This window comes from Podarcis bocagei, assembly GCF_964188305.1.
Source record: "Podarcis bocagei genome assembly, chromosome: Z".
NCBI lineage: Eukaryota > Metazoa > Chordata > Lepidosauria > Squamata > Lacertidae > Podarcis > Podarcis bocagei.
In genome coordinates this window covers 25,335,544-25,350,170 of record NC_138140.1, presented here as the reverse complement: position 1 = coordinate 25,350,170, position 14,627 = coordinate 25,335,544, and the positions used below count along the sequence as shown (strand labels likewise).

Below are 14,627 nucleotides of genomic sequence, written 5' to 3'. Positions count from 1 at the left end.
CAGATGAATGTGATATTGGTAATTTGATAAAAGGTGCAAACTGCTATATTTGTCAAAGGTAATGTAAGAGGAAGACTGTGAGCATCCTATATATTTCTTCTTTCCCACCCTTTCCATAACACACGCCCTGCTTTATATGCGTAGATTGTGATATCACCATTAATCTTTGTGTCTAACACTTATTCAGGAAGCTCTCAGTTATGGGAGGAGTGTTTCTGCATCCTAAAATGCTCCTCCCAGTTCGGTGAAGCCCCCCTCCCCATGTGATCTCTCCGTAAATAAAGTTGAGGAATTTGGCTGGGTTCACAGAGCTGCTGCTAAGGCGGATGCTCTGGTGCGCGTGTGTGTATAGGTATGTGCGTGTGTCCTGCGTGTGATGCTATTTCATCCTCCTGGAGCCTGCAGTGCTAGAAGCGGCGCGTCTATTCAGCATTCTGTGCCTCCGGCTTCTTAAAAGAGGGAAGCGACCAGGGCGCTTACACCATCTCAGACCTCCTGCAAAATCTGCCTTCAGTATATACACAGGGAAAAGGGAAGGAACAAAAACACACAGACGGACAGAATAGCCTTGGAAGTAAGCCGTTGCTAGCCCTTGGAGGGACCAAACAGTGTGTGCATATATCCATATCTATATGTCCAAGTAAGGTAAGTGTGACATTGCTATGATTGATCAGACCACGTTATTTTATCTGGACGATGAGGGGCGTGGAGGGGTGGCTGGATGCCTCTTTATTTAAATGCAATAGTGGCTATTCCCCGATCCCTCCTCTCCCTGTTGTAGAAATGGAACACAAAGCACGTGTGATCCTTTTCCAGAAAACCTATAATCGCGAGTTGATTTCCTGCAGAAGGAAAGCCTAGGCTGGTCAAAGGATTGGAAAGGACATAGGAGCGGGGGTGGTGAATGGGAGTCCAACCCCATTCAAATGTGCCTTTTGTTCGGGTTGGTGGCGTTTCGGATCTTCCCCTCCAGGAGCGTCGTCGGTTGTAAGTTGCGACGTTGCATTTCTCTACAGTATTCAATTACCGCAAGCCATCGCCTCTTTGCATACAAGTCAGGCGGAGAAGGGAGAGAGCTTCAGCACCTGGACAGCGGCAGCGCATTCTGCATAGGAATGCCCGCGGCCAGTTAAGACTTAATGGAAGATTTATCAAAGCTCTGCTGATGAGTCTGAGGCGCTCTCACATACGTTGAAATTCAGCAGCAGCCTTTTGTCTCATCTGCAGCCCGAAACGAAAGCTTCGCCCTTACTCGAAAGTAAATCCTTGCTTTCAATAGGGGCTCATGCCCAAGTAAGCCAGCGAATTTAGGATAGCAGGCTTTCCTTCTTGCACTAACACACATAGGAAAAAGCATCCATGCACAGCCATATGCACTCAGCACACACTTTATGTTGTCCATTGTTGTTATTATACTGTATTAATGTAAATATTATTTCCCAAAGTGGTTTTAAAAGCTTACAGACCAATGGGTAAATCACTGTACCATGATTATATTGAAGGCCATTTCCAAATCCAAAATTACGGTATCCATTGTCTGCATTGGAATTAAGACTGTAATTGGCGCCGTGAAGTGACCTGCTTCAGGCAGCACCACAAATGAGGAGGTGGGGATAAATGAAGGCAGGAATTGGTGCAGAAATACTTTTCAGAGTGTTAGCCCTAGCGTGGCTGGTGGTGCGTTCAGGCTCTGCTTGAGGCAGCGAAAAGGTCTAGCACAAGTGGAAAGCAATTCCATGTTCATCATGTGTAAGGGACAGCATGTGAAGGTTTTCCAACAGGTGTACATTCAGCAAACAATATGTGTGCATGTCTGTGTGAAGATCCTCACTTGTAAGTCTGCCTGTGCTTTCATACTTTTATGCACTGTTGCATTCACTCCTACAGTGCAATGGTAATTTATGTGATGGTGAGCAAAAGGCAAAAATGTACCATCTTATGCATCTTATCATTTCCTCTCTGCCTCCCTTCTCAGGTACAGGTCAGATAGAATATAGCTTAAACATATATTTTCTAAAATCAGACACAGAGAGAGATCTCACTTCAGGCTTCCTGGGGATGGGAAGCTTTGTGGAGGCTTTGTTCTTAGTTCTATCAGACTTCAGCTCCAACAATCTCAAAAGTCGAGGACAAAGTCACAGACTTTCTGCATATCCTGGAAAGTCCAAGTATCATAGCCTCTACAAAGACACACATTATTGCTTTCCACCAGGTCTTGTAAATTCCCCTGTAATGTCTACATTAGTTTTATGCTTGTGTTGGTCATGAACAGTTCCTGGAAAGGAATTGTTTCTTTGAGAATGTCTCTCAAAGAAGTGAATCTGCAAGATGCAGTTTTTAAAGGGAAAGTATGTGTACAGTGGTACCTCGGGTTACAGACGCTTCAGGTTACAGACTCCGCTTACCCAGAAATAGTACCTCAGGTTAAGAACTTTGCTTTAGGACGAGAACAGAAATCGCGTGGTGGAGGCAGCGGGAGGCCCCATTAGCTAAAGTGGTACCTCAGGTTAAGTACAGTTTCAGGTTAAGAACGGACCTCCAGAACAAATTAAGTTCTTAACCCGAGGTCCCACTGTATATGTATAATTGTATATTAAAGTGGTCCAAAGTGGCACAAGGAATGTCTATGTTATTTGCAACCATTTCAAGATGAATGGCAAACATTCCCCCCTTAAATGGAAATTAAAATGCTTAAGGAATTTACTGTGACTCCTTTCTATGATTTGTTATGGCACAGCAATGCTGTTTCTCGCTCTCCATGCATGCATGTTAGGCAGCGCAATCAGGACTTAAATTGCAAAGGTTCACAGCAGCACTGAATGGAGCTCGCAAGCCTTTCTTGGCATTAAATGACCCTTATTTTGTTAATCTATGGGCTTATATAGGCATAGAGGTTGAACAGCAAAAAAATGTAAGATAAGTGTAATGCAGCTCTCTTGTCATTTGACCTTGGAAAATGGAAGGATTCCTGTAAAGATTTCTGCTATATATGGGAAACACATGGCATATTGCAATATGGACAGTTATCTATGTGAAAGACAGGTGTAATTCAGGGGGTTTGTGTCTACTTAGAAGTAAGCCCCATTTATTTCACTGGGACTTAGTCCAAGGTAAATGAATGTGAGCTGCTGCATTGCTCTGTAGCTGAACAGTACAGTATGTTAGGTTTCCTGTGCTGGGATTAAGTGATTGAACCCAAGCAGATACGTACAATTGCAAGGAGAGCAGATGGGGTTTTTGCCTTAGGCAATTTTCAGAGTGAACACCAAAGATTACAAAGCTAAAGACATTCATAATTGTGAAACTGCTAAATCTGTAAAAGATTGATGAGGCTTTATTAACCTGCAAATTCCTGCAACACAGGAACTGCAGTTCAGCATTATTCTTTTTTATTCATTATTATTGTTTTGCAAAAACTATCTTCTACCTAGGGTTGTCCATTTGCAACCTGGACATTGGTTGTTGTGTCTTCTTCTTTTAAATCTCCTGATTCAGCAGGAAGCATATTATTTTTAAAAGGCAAAAATTTAAAGTATCAACCAAAAAAGGTAAAATGCAGCATAAAACTTTACTTTCTTTAAGAAGTATTTTTATTTTTTAAAGCTGATTATTCTCAAATATTTTTAGAATACCCAAATATTTGCTCAGTATTTGCCCTTTGATTTCAGTTTCTCCTAATATACACATTTTGTATGGAATGTATACATTTTTGCAAGCAGTTTTCCCTAACGTAATGCATTGTTGTATGCTATTTGCACCCATATACGCATTCTTTTGCACACTTTGCCTAGCAGTTTTTTGCGCACATTGCTTGGAGAGCTGCATTGCAAAATTCAAGGAAGTGAATGATGGCTCTGTTTCAGTTTGCCTGTTGTTTCAGGAAATTCAAATGAGATAATTTTGCATATGCAAACTAGAAAAAAATTCTCATCCATTGTTACTGGTGATCAAGAATGATGGGAGCTGTAGTCCAACAATAACTGGAGGGCAATGGAAACAGATTCCACACCTGCCCACTCTTGTCACACTACAACTCTACACTAAGACTTGTCTTATATGAAACAGCTGTAAGAAGAAACCAACACTGGCCCATCCAGGTCAGAATTGCACTGCCTGTTCTGGCAGCAGAGCTCCAGGGGCTTAGGCAGCCTCACATTGGCGATCCCTGGAGCAGGTGCAGGACCTGAGCCTTCTGCATGCAGGCATGTGTCTGTCACGGAGCCACAGACCCTCCCACTATTTTTTTAAAAAAAAAGCTTCTCAAAAATGTAATCTGAAAAGCAATTTAATGTTCCGGAGTGCAACTTAATGAAGTTGTACACTGCCTCGCATTAAGAATAAGTTGAGGCTTATTAGGTCTAGGGTTTTCTAGATTTATAGTCCATTCCTGTACCTTGATGTTTTCAGTGGAGCTTCAGCTTGCTCCAAAGCAGGGGTGTAGTGGAGCAGAATGGCTATTTTTTTCAGGAGGGGAAGCACAACTCTGGCATTTTCACACCAGGAGCAACGTTGTCATCCGTTGGTGTGGTTTTTCCCTGTGCTGTAATCTTATGGGACTGAAGGGCAAATCTGTTTTGGCACAGAATCCCTTTGTTAGGGAGGCTAAACTCAGGTAAAGGACCCCTGGACAGTAAAGTGCAGTCAGATTTGACTATGGAGTGCAGCACTCATATCTGCTTTCAGGACGAGAGAGCCAGCGTTTGTCCACAGATAGCTTTCTTGGGACACATGGCCAGCATGACTAAACCACTTCTTGCACACGGAACACCATGATGAGTCCCAGAGCCCATGGAAATGCTGTTTACCCAAGTCAAAGATGCTGACCACCACACCACCATAGTATCTCAGTATTGTGAATCAACACAGTTTCCCGCCCTTGTGAGTGTGGCTATAATGATGAGCTGATTCTTTTCACCATGATTGTGAAGCTCTTTACTTCTACACTGTCTCTTGATGAAACTGGAGCTGTTTAACATCCTGTTGGTTCCTCTTGCAATCTTGTCCTGGGAGGTGATGAGTCAGTGCAATAAAAAATCAGTGTTTTTGGATGGAATAAGGAGGCTACAAGGGATGCCACTGCCACAACTACATATCACCACAAACACTTTATCTGTAACAACAGTTCAGTGTATAGAATAATTAAATAAAAGAGGAAAATATATAAATTAAAGCCTCTTAGCATTTTGAAAACCAGTTCTCGTTGGATGGTACAAAAAGTGTCAGGAAGAAAAGAGGCAACTTATATTTAAATTAAATTATTGCTGGTATAGTTCTGGGCCTCGTTGGCGGGGAAAACAGCTTTCTGTTTTGAATCAGAGAGATAAGAAGCAAAATTCAAGGTCCTCATGGTGACAAAGAACATAGCTTTAAACAAATATCTAGAGATGGGTTTCCTGCCGTACAGACCTGTCTGCGTGCTAAGATCTGCAAAGGAGGCTGTGCAAGCAGTTCTGCCACCCTGCGAGGGTCTTGGGGCAATGGTGCATTTGGGGGGCGGATTTTTCTGTGGTGGTTTTCAGACTGTGGAATGCACTCCTCTCGGAGGTGCATCTGGGCTCATCACTGTATACATCTCAACATCACCTTTTCACACAGGTCTTTGGGTCTGGAGGAGGAGTTGAGAATAGCTCTCCCACTGTAGGGCTGTTCCTGTTTCTGACTGCTGTTGATTCAGTTTAATCTGTGGTCTAGAAATGATTTGAGTATTATATAGTTGTTGTACTGAGTTTTATAGTTTAAAAAGGTAAAGAATCCCTGGATGGTTAAGTCCAGTCAAAGGCGACTATGGGGTTGTGGCGTTCATCTCGCTTTCAGGCCAAGTGAGCTGGCGTTTGTCCACAAACAGCTTTCTGGGTCATGTGACCAGCATGACTAAACTGCTTCTGGTGCAACGGAACACCGTGATGGAAGCCAGAGCACACGGAAATGCCGTTTACCTTCCCGCCGGAGTGGTACCTATTTATCTACTCGCACTGGTGTGTTTTCGAACTGCTTGGTTGGCAGGAGCTGGGACAGAGTAATGGGAGCTCACTCCATTGCAGGGATTTGAACTGCCGACCTTCCGATCAGCAAGCCCAATAGGCTCGGTGGTTTAGACCACAGCACCACCCATGTCCCTACTGAGTTGTATGTAGTCGACCCATTGACCACATAGTGAATAGTGAGCAATAAATAAAATCCTAGAAGATATAAAGTAAGCAAAGGAAAGAGTTGTACATGTCGGCCAGGAGTCATATAGGACTTAGAATTTACCATATGGGGATAATATTGCTGTAGTCAAAGATCTCCAGAAAGGCATTGCATCTGCCTTGAATTCAGAAGCCAGGCAAAGCATCATTCACCTTATCAATTACTATCATTCTTAAGTTTATCCATATATGCTTTTTTCCTCGAGCATTTCCTAGAGTTGGAGGCACTTGGCCTCAAACCTCAATTACCCATGTTCTGCATCCATGAAAAGTACTAATAATGTTCCCCACCTGCAAGCTTCCTAAATTCAAGGTGGCTTTGGTCATTATTAAAAGAAAACATTGCAAAATACAGTGGCAAAGCATCTAGGTTAACCTTCCTTCTGAAATGTCTTTATTTTTTGCCATCTTTCTTACTGGCAATGAATTACTCATTTACATCTGTTAACATCAACAGAATGCTAATCCCTAGTAAACAGTCATTATTAGAGCCAAAAATCTCTTTGGATGTGCTGTTAATTAGCAAAACAGAAACCCACTCCATTCCTTGGAAGTCTGAGTGCCAAAGATTTTTTCATACATATGGTTCATTCCAAATGCATCTAATAAACCCTTATGTTTAGAGGAAGGTGTGGCAGCCAGTCATCAAGATTTGAACAGAATGCTGGGCTTGAAACATTTCAAAGAGGCTACCTGTAAGATTAAGGGTCTGTAGCTTAATGCAAGATTATAGGTTTGCATGCAGAATGTTTGTGGTCCACTCCCTGGCTTCTGCAGTTAAAAAGCCTCTCAGGTGTCAAAGCCAGAAAGATCGCTGCTGCTTGAGTTCATTGATCACCACTGCTGTTGGTCAGAATAGAGAGTCTAGGATGAGGTGGAAAAGGTTGTCTAAGAGTCACACAGTATTTAAAGCTGCACAAAATATCCACTAATTTCAATATTCACTTTGAAACATTCAGCACAGGACAAATTTACACCCTCTGCTCCCCCCCCAAAAAAAATCAGAATGTTGATGCTATTCTGCAACCTTTTGTTTCCCTGGCTGCTGCGGCTGCTGTTTCTGTGTTCTTCTTATTTGTCCACACTGCCCTGGCCTCACTTGCCCACACTGCCATTGGCTATGGTGTCCTACATTATTAGAATTGCCCCCACCTTACAATTAATAACACATGTGGCATGTTCCACACCACAAAGTGTATCAGCCATATTAACTGATTTGTGAAGAACCGTGACATCACCACATCAGACTGCAGCTTTAAGAACTTTGACAGCAGTTGAAGGTGAATGTGTTGGCAAATGAGGACAACACCAGTGAGGTCAAAGGAAGGGCGAGAGAGACTAGCTATTTAAAGAAACAGCACAGATGCAGAGCTATTTAGCACAAGCACCCCAAATGTGACTTAAAAATTCATAGGTTAAAAAAAAAAAAGTAGTTCCAGTTCAAGCCTAGAAATGAGCTCAGACGATGGCCGTTTTTCTTCCCCAGAGAAATACGGTAGAGATGGGCATTTTGAGTGTGAGAAGCAACATAGTCCATCAATGACACTGCTGGTGCATGCACTGGGAGAGTTAAGCAAATTTAAAATTCAATACATGGCATGGTGTAATGAGCACATAGGATTAAACACTACAAATCCTCCTAATGAGTTGCTCAGAGTTGCAGGAAGCTGCAAGGCAATTCTGGAAGTTAAATGAGGTGAGTAGGGACTGCCTTGTGTCCCTCACATGGCTCCAGCACATACACACGGGACACAAACCCTTCCTACCTACACCTTCACTCTGGTAAACTCTGGTTTAGCAACCTATCTATTTCAATATAGAGGAAAAAGAGAGGAAAAACTAAGAATCATGTGAATTGCAGGTTGTATAGGTTCATACTGAATATTTGGTACGTGCAGGCCCCAAGTTTTGACCCATTGCCAACCAGGTGTAGAACCGTAAGATATGGCATTAGGTTGGCTGCACGGTCATCTTCCTCAAGCAATGACCACCCACTCAGCACCTTACATCATATATGACATCAGGTGTGCAGCAGTTAAAGACATGTCTGCAAAGGAACAATTGGGAGCCTTAAAATATGCTCACAATTGTTCCAAACTGGGGTTGGTTTTGGTACCTTTTAAAGTTGGAGGCTGGGGTTGGTTTCATTTTGGAGTTCCCAATCAGAGGTCTTGAATGGAGCCAATCTGTGCCAAAAGCAGGGCTTGAAGTCTGCGTAGATTAGAGCTTATTGTAGCACTCAAGCTGTGCTACAGAGGGACAAGCCTTCATCTGAGGTCACCAAGGTAAAGGTAAAGGGACCCCTGACCACTGGGTCCAGTCGTGACCGACTCTGGGGTTGCAGTGCTCATCTTGCTTTATTGGCCGAGGGAGCCGGTGTACAGCTTCCAGGTCACGTGGCCAGCACAACTAAGACGCTTCTGGTGAACCATAGCAGCACACGGAAACACTGTTTACCTTCCCGCCGTAGCGGTACCTATTTATCTACTTGCACTTTGAGTACTTTCAAACTGCTAGGTTGGCAGGAGCAGGGACCGAGCAATGGGAGCTCACCCTGTCGCGGGGATTCAAACTGCCGACCTTCTGACCAGCAAGTCCTAGGCTCTGTGGTTTAACCCACAGCGCCGTTGATTAACAGCTGGGTGGTGCTTCCTACCTGTCAGAGGTCCACTAGCAGTGGAGAAGCTCAGAATCCAGCCCACGAGTTAGATCCTGTTCCCCATTCCAGGTTTACTGGAAAGGAAAACACACACACCATCCTCAGCCAGTTTGATGCAATAAAGAACTCAAAATCCTGCACCCACTGAAATTCTAAACTATTGTAACAAAACAATCCAGTTGCGTTTTTCACCTTGTTCTTGATCAGGAACTAATTTATGCCTTTTTCTATACATAGGCAACTGTTTACAGACATCGCAAGCTATGAGGTCAACTCTTTGCTTCCACATCAAGAGCTCTGGGGTGAAAGAAACACTGGAGCCTTAAAGAGCCATGGAAAGCGAGTGTGCCGAGTTCCAAAAGGAGTGAAGAGAGCAGAGGTACTTTAATATATGCATGGAAGCCACAGTGCTGGAACTGATCGTAATATTAACCATCTTTGGAAGAACCCACTTCTGCGCCTCATTGAGGAATCTTTGATTGTGAGCTTCTCTTATGAGTGATGAAACAAAACCCAATTCAGAGTGGAAGAAAACTCAGACAACAACTGTCCACTATGGCTGATGTAAACGTGTTTTCTGTTTTAGCCTTCCACACCATCTTTTGCTGTGAATAAGTTACTACATTTTCCTGGTTAACCATCCAGGACATTAAAGAATAAGAAAGTGGTTCTCAGTTTTACAACAGAATCTTTAGGGAGGGGCTGTAGCTCAGTGACAGAGCATCTGCTTTGCATGCAGAAGGTCCCAGGTTCAATCCCCAGCATCTCCAGATAGGACTACAAATGTGTCCTGTGTGAAACTGGTTGCTGCCAGTCAGTGCAGGCAATACTGAGTTATATGGACAAATGGTCTGACTTGGTGTAACGTGGTCTCCTTTGTTCCAGAGACAATAATACACACCATTTGGACATAAATGAGGTTGGCTGCCAGGCTTGTGTGAGTGACTTCATGAACAGAACTGTGCCCTCCTAAGACGTTGCCTCATGATCATAGGAACTTGCAGCCCGTTTCTTCAAAAGCATCTCTGACTAAAGTGCTTCTACAGAATTCCAATGAGGTCCAAATTCAGTGACACTCCTATCCCTGCCTTTTTGGCATCCAAGGAATATGAGACTTATGCCACCCTGAACGCCACACGGGGTGCTGAAGCCCAACAGACAGAGGAGTCCCTTTCCTCTGCCATTGCACTGATTGTAGTGGTGGCTCTCATCTTCTCTTTGATAAGCATGTCTCTGGTAACCTACTGCTTTCACAAATGGAAGCTGAGGAGCAAAAGACTGCAGAAAGCCCATGAAGAGTATCAGAGAGACCACGAAGAAAGTGGGTTTCAAAGCACAACAAGACTTGTTTCTTAAAGGCAAAACAAAAAATGAACAGCAGCAACCTAAACGTATACGTAATATTTCTGCATTAATGAGAATGTTGTGGGGGGTGGGGGAAGGACTTTCAGAAGATAACATGTGGGTGCAGCAATTGAGTAGTAAATCTCATTCCTTTATCTAACAGGTCCTAGTTGCCAGTGGTGGCTGGTGCCCTTTGGGGCCCATGGGATGGAAGGCAGAGAGGCCCTGACTGGGTAGAGCCAGAGCTGACGATAGACAAAGCCACCTCTTTCTAGTTTTGCCCCCATCCTCCTCCCTGTTGGGTTCTGCAAGGGCAACACTGAGGCTGTGTGTGCGCAGTACCTTTAAAGCACACTTTCTCTCAAATAATTATGGGTGCTGTAGTTTCTTAAGGGTTTCTGGGAATTATAAATCTGTGAGGGGTAAACTACAGCGACCAGAATGTGCTTTAATGGTGTGTAGTGCTTACACACCTGAGACTAAGGGAGAGGAAGCCTAGACTAAGGAGGGAGGGAGGCTGGTAGGGGCTGTTTGAGGTTGGTTGGACAGTGCCCTATTCACCCTAATGGTACAGCTTCCAATGCTAGTTGTTAATGCTTAGAATTTTTCCTACTGCATCTCTCTTATGCTATATTTATGAAAACACACCACGACTGCATTGCTAAGTTTTGTTCTGTTTACTACCCTTTTCTATGGGCTGCAATGTTCAAACTGGACTTAAAAGGAAAGGTCCCATAATTTGCTATAGGGTTACTCTGGAGGAGCTGGTTTGAGGATGGCAATCTTTTATTCATCTCAAATTTGGTACCAACATCAAAGAGCTCTAAACTCAGTTGCTGCAAAAGGTCGGATCCAGCACTGAAGTCAGGTGTGGCACATCCTGTTTTACCGCCCGAGGTGGAATGGAAAGTGCCACATTACCAGCACCACCCACTTCTGCTGGCACCACTTCCACACCTCTGCCACTGGTGGAGAAGCAATGACTCCTTGTGCTCTGTGAAATCTTGTAAGATTTTGGTGAGCTCTCGTTAGAAAGCAGTGCTGATACTGGCACTGCTTCTCCAGCGGCAGCAGTGCAAGTGCCCTTAGGGGTGCTGCCTCAGGGCTTCCCCCACCTGAGACTGCTGCTTCACCCTGCCTCATGGGCGTACCAGCTCTAACTGAACCACAGGTGAATCTTCTGACTTTTCCGCAGCTAAAGGTGCAATCCACCTTTCTGAAACTAGCAAAAGGTTTGCCTGATCAAGGATAGCACAAAGGCCTCTGATAAAATAGTTTCGAATGCAGAATTCCACTGGTCGTAATGGGAATTCCATTAAACGCAATGGAAGCAAACAGAAGATGGGTGAAAATCCCATTGTAAAAATAAATGAAATGTGTGTTAACACAGATTTTTTCAGAGGCGACACTCAATTCAAGGTGAGACATAATTGTAACAAAGAGGATACTGCAACAAAATGTTGCAGTGTAGCTCACCTTCTGTTCAGGATTCCAGCTAGTCCACTCCACACACACACACACACACACACACACACACACACACACACACACACTGCTGCTAGCCTTCTTTGACCACTAATCATTCTCAGTCCTCCTCCTCCTTCTTTATTGAGTTTATATACCGTCCTATACCCGCAGGTCTCCATTTTGTTTTTTTGTGGTGTGAGGTAGACACACTGGCACCCCAGCAACATTAAATCCTGGATTTCTCCATCAATTTCTACAGGCAGCTTTCACATTTTACAATGGCTTCTGAGAGGGAATCAGGAAATGTCCATTCTAGCCAATGAGTTGGCCCTGTCTGCTTTTTTAAAAACTTCTATGTGCCTCTTCCTCCTTTTTCAGCCACTCCATTCTCCTCCTCATAGTTTTCACCCTCCCTCCCTGCATGTCAGACAGCATTCTATGGCCACTAGACAAGGTTGGCATCCATCTGTCTCGGGAAACATGGATGAGTGTGCCTTTGGGGGTGAAGTCAAACTATTGGAAGGTTACACTGCCTGCTGTGACATGCTCAGTCCACATTGGGCTTTTAGTTGGGAGCAGGGAGAGGGTGCTACCCATCCCTCCCATAGGTGTTGATTTTACTAAGTTTTTTTTTTTTGGGGGGGGGGGTGTATTTCTTGCAATTCCGCAACCTGCTAACATCTCCCTCTTAAATAAATGTTTCTAGCTACGTAAGGAGACCTTCTTCCCTTGTTCTTTTAAAAAAATAGTATCTCCATATTGCAAGAGAACCACATAATTTTTAATGGAAAAGGAACATTTTAAAAAAAAACAACACACCAAAAACACAAAAACAAATTGTTGTTAATTCTGCTTCCACATATTTTTGAAAACAAGCATTGGGACTTCTTTCACAAGGTGAGAAACCTATTTACAAACAAATGAATGTAGATACTCACCTAGGATTAGTGAATTGCTAAAGCCCTAAAGCAGGGATCGGCAAAGTTTACCTTGCCTGGGCTGGTTCACTCCAGCGGAGATCCCTTCGTGGGCTGGATCGTGCACGTGCCTGCGATTTCCGGTACCTGCGTTTGTGCAGACACAATTTTCAGTGTCTGCGCAGACGCGATTTCCAGCACCGCAAAAGTGAGTCCCTGCGCAGTGTCGGTATAGCGCAGTGCGTAGGGACTCGCCAAGGGGGTGACTCGTGGGCTGGTTAAACAACCCCCGTGGGCCACTTGTGGCCCATGGGCCTTAGGTTGCTAACCCCTGCCCTAAAGCAAGCAAAGCACCCTCAGGATATAACTACATTTTCAGACCTGACATGAATTAATTTCATTGGAATAGTTTAAAGGCCAGTATTTTAAATCCTATGGCTGGGCCTGGGATCCAAAAGAACAGGCATCTATTCCACATGTTAAATAGGACTTTGGGCTTCCACTTCAAATAGCCAATATACACAACAGAAAATTCTCCTCCCCCTTCAGAATGATTTATTTTATTCATAATCAGACCTATTTAAAACTCATTATGATTAATCAACTAAGATTTATTTAACTGGTTTGCAACCCTGTTTTCAAACCTAAACCCACTTTACTCTTCCTTTTAGCCAAGCTTACAGTGGCATGCTTCTATTTCCATAGCTTACAACATTGACATAATGCAAAAGACAGTGACTTGATGTGAGTAGCATACTCAAGAAATTATTTCTAGCTGGAGTGTTGGATATAACATCAGAACAAGTTTTTGACTTTGTTTTTGTTTTAGTAGGGTTTTAGTAGGTAGCATGTATATATAGACATTCAACCATCCTGCTAAAGTATATATAGCTTGCTTGCAATTATCATTAGCTAGTGTATTGCATATTTTTCAATGAGCTGTAAAACTGTGAGAATGATCTAAGTCTTTCTTTGAGGGCAAAAAAATGTGACCATTGTAAAAAAAAAAAAAACACCTGCAGAAGGAAACTAACAAAAAAAATATTCAAAACATAAAATGGTTATTAAGAATACTAAAATGTGGATTTAAAAGGCAACTCTTGTTTAATTGCTACAGAGATATTTTGAAAAATGTATTTATGGATCATACACATGATTATAAGTGGGAACAGAAGAACATTATTTTATTACTAAATAAAACAAATATATAAGCAGTGACCACTTATGTCTTTAAGAAGGATACACTTTGAATGTCCTTAGTAGGGCATATTGGTGGCTCAAAACACATTAGAGGAAGTCAGGCTGATGGCACTGGTACCAGTCAACAGGTGGCACACACTTGCCCACTGTGTTCATACAGGAACTCCCCGATCTAATTCAGAGGTGCATAAGCACTAGGGGAAAGCAGCTGAGTCCTGGCACTAGCCCATCACAGAGACATTAGGAGGGAACAGGAAGTCCTGACAAGGACAAAAACATACCTTGTGCTTAGGGAACTCATGTTTGGGCTAGGTCTCACTTGCTCTGTGATAACAACCAATCTGACATGAAGCAGGGTACATAGTAGCGGACTGTGCAAGGCTCAGTTTAGGAATATAGGAACCTGCTTTAACCCAGTTTAGATGTAATATAGATGAGGATGTAATATAGATGAGGAAACTGAATCACAGAACCATAGAATTATAGCGTTGGAAGGGGCCCTGAGGGTCATCTAGTCAAACTCCCTGCAATGCAGGAATAAGCATGTTGTGCCTTATGGGGATCAAACCTGCTGTGGCCCTCCAAATGTTGCTGGACTATCATCCATGAGCACTGGCCATGTTGGTGGGGAGACTACACTGGCTGAGTTGGAGTCCAACAACATCTGGAGAGCCACTGGTTCCCCAGCTTTCATAAAAAAAAAATGAAAGAAAAAGTAACCACAACTTTTCCTCCTGTGGTTTTGCTCTTTTCTCCAATGCATCAGCTTCCTTTTCACATCTCTGTGACCAAGTCAACCCACAATGGTAGAAGAAACAGTTGCCACACAGACAAAAAAATAAATGTTGGGTT

The 14,627-nt window shown here is 43.3% G+C and overlaps 1 long non-coding RNA gene across 1 annotated transcript; it reads left to right on the top strand.

Annotated features, from left to right (window-relative positions):
* The first annotated feature begins 286 nt into the window (after positions 1-286).
* Positions 287-13,279, top strand: LOC308578810. Its single transcript, XR_014004125.1, has 2 exons — positions 287-645; positions 9,085-13,279. It is a non-coding gene; the product is annotated as an uncharacterized lncRNA (long non-coding RNA).
* The last annotated feature ends 1,348 nt before the right edge of the window (positions 13,280-14,627 follow it).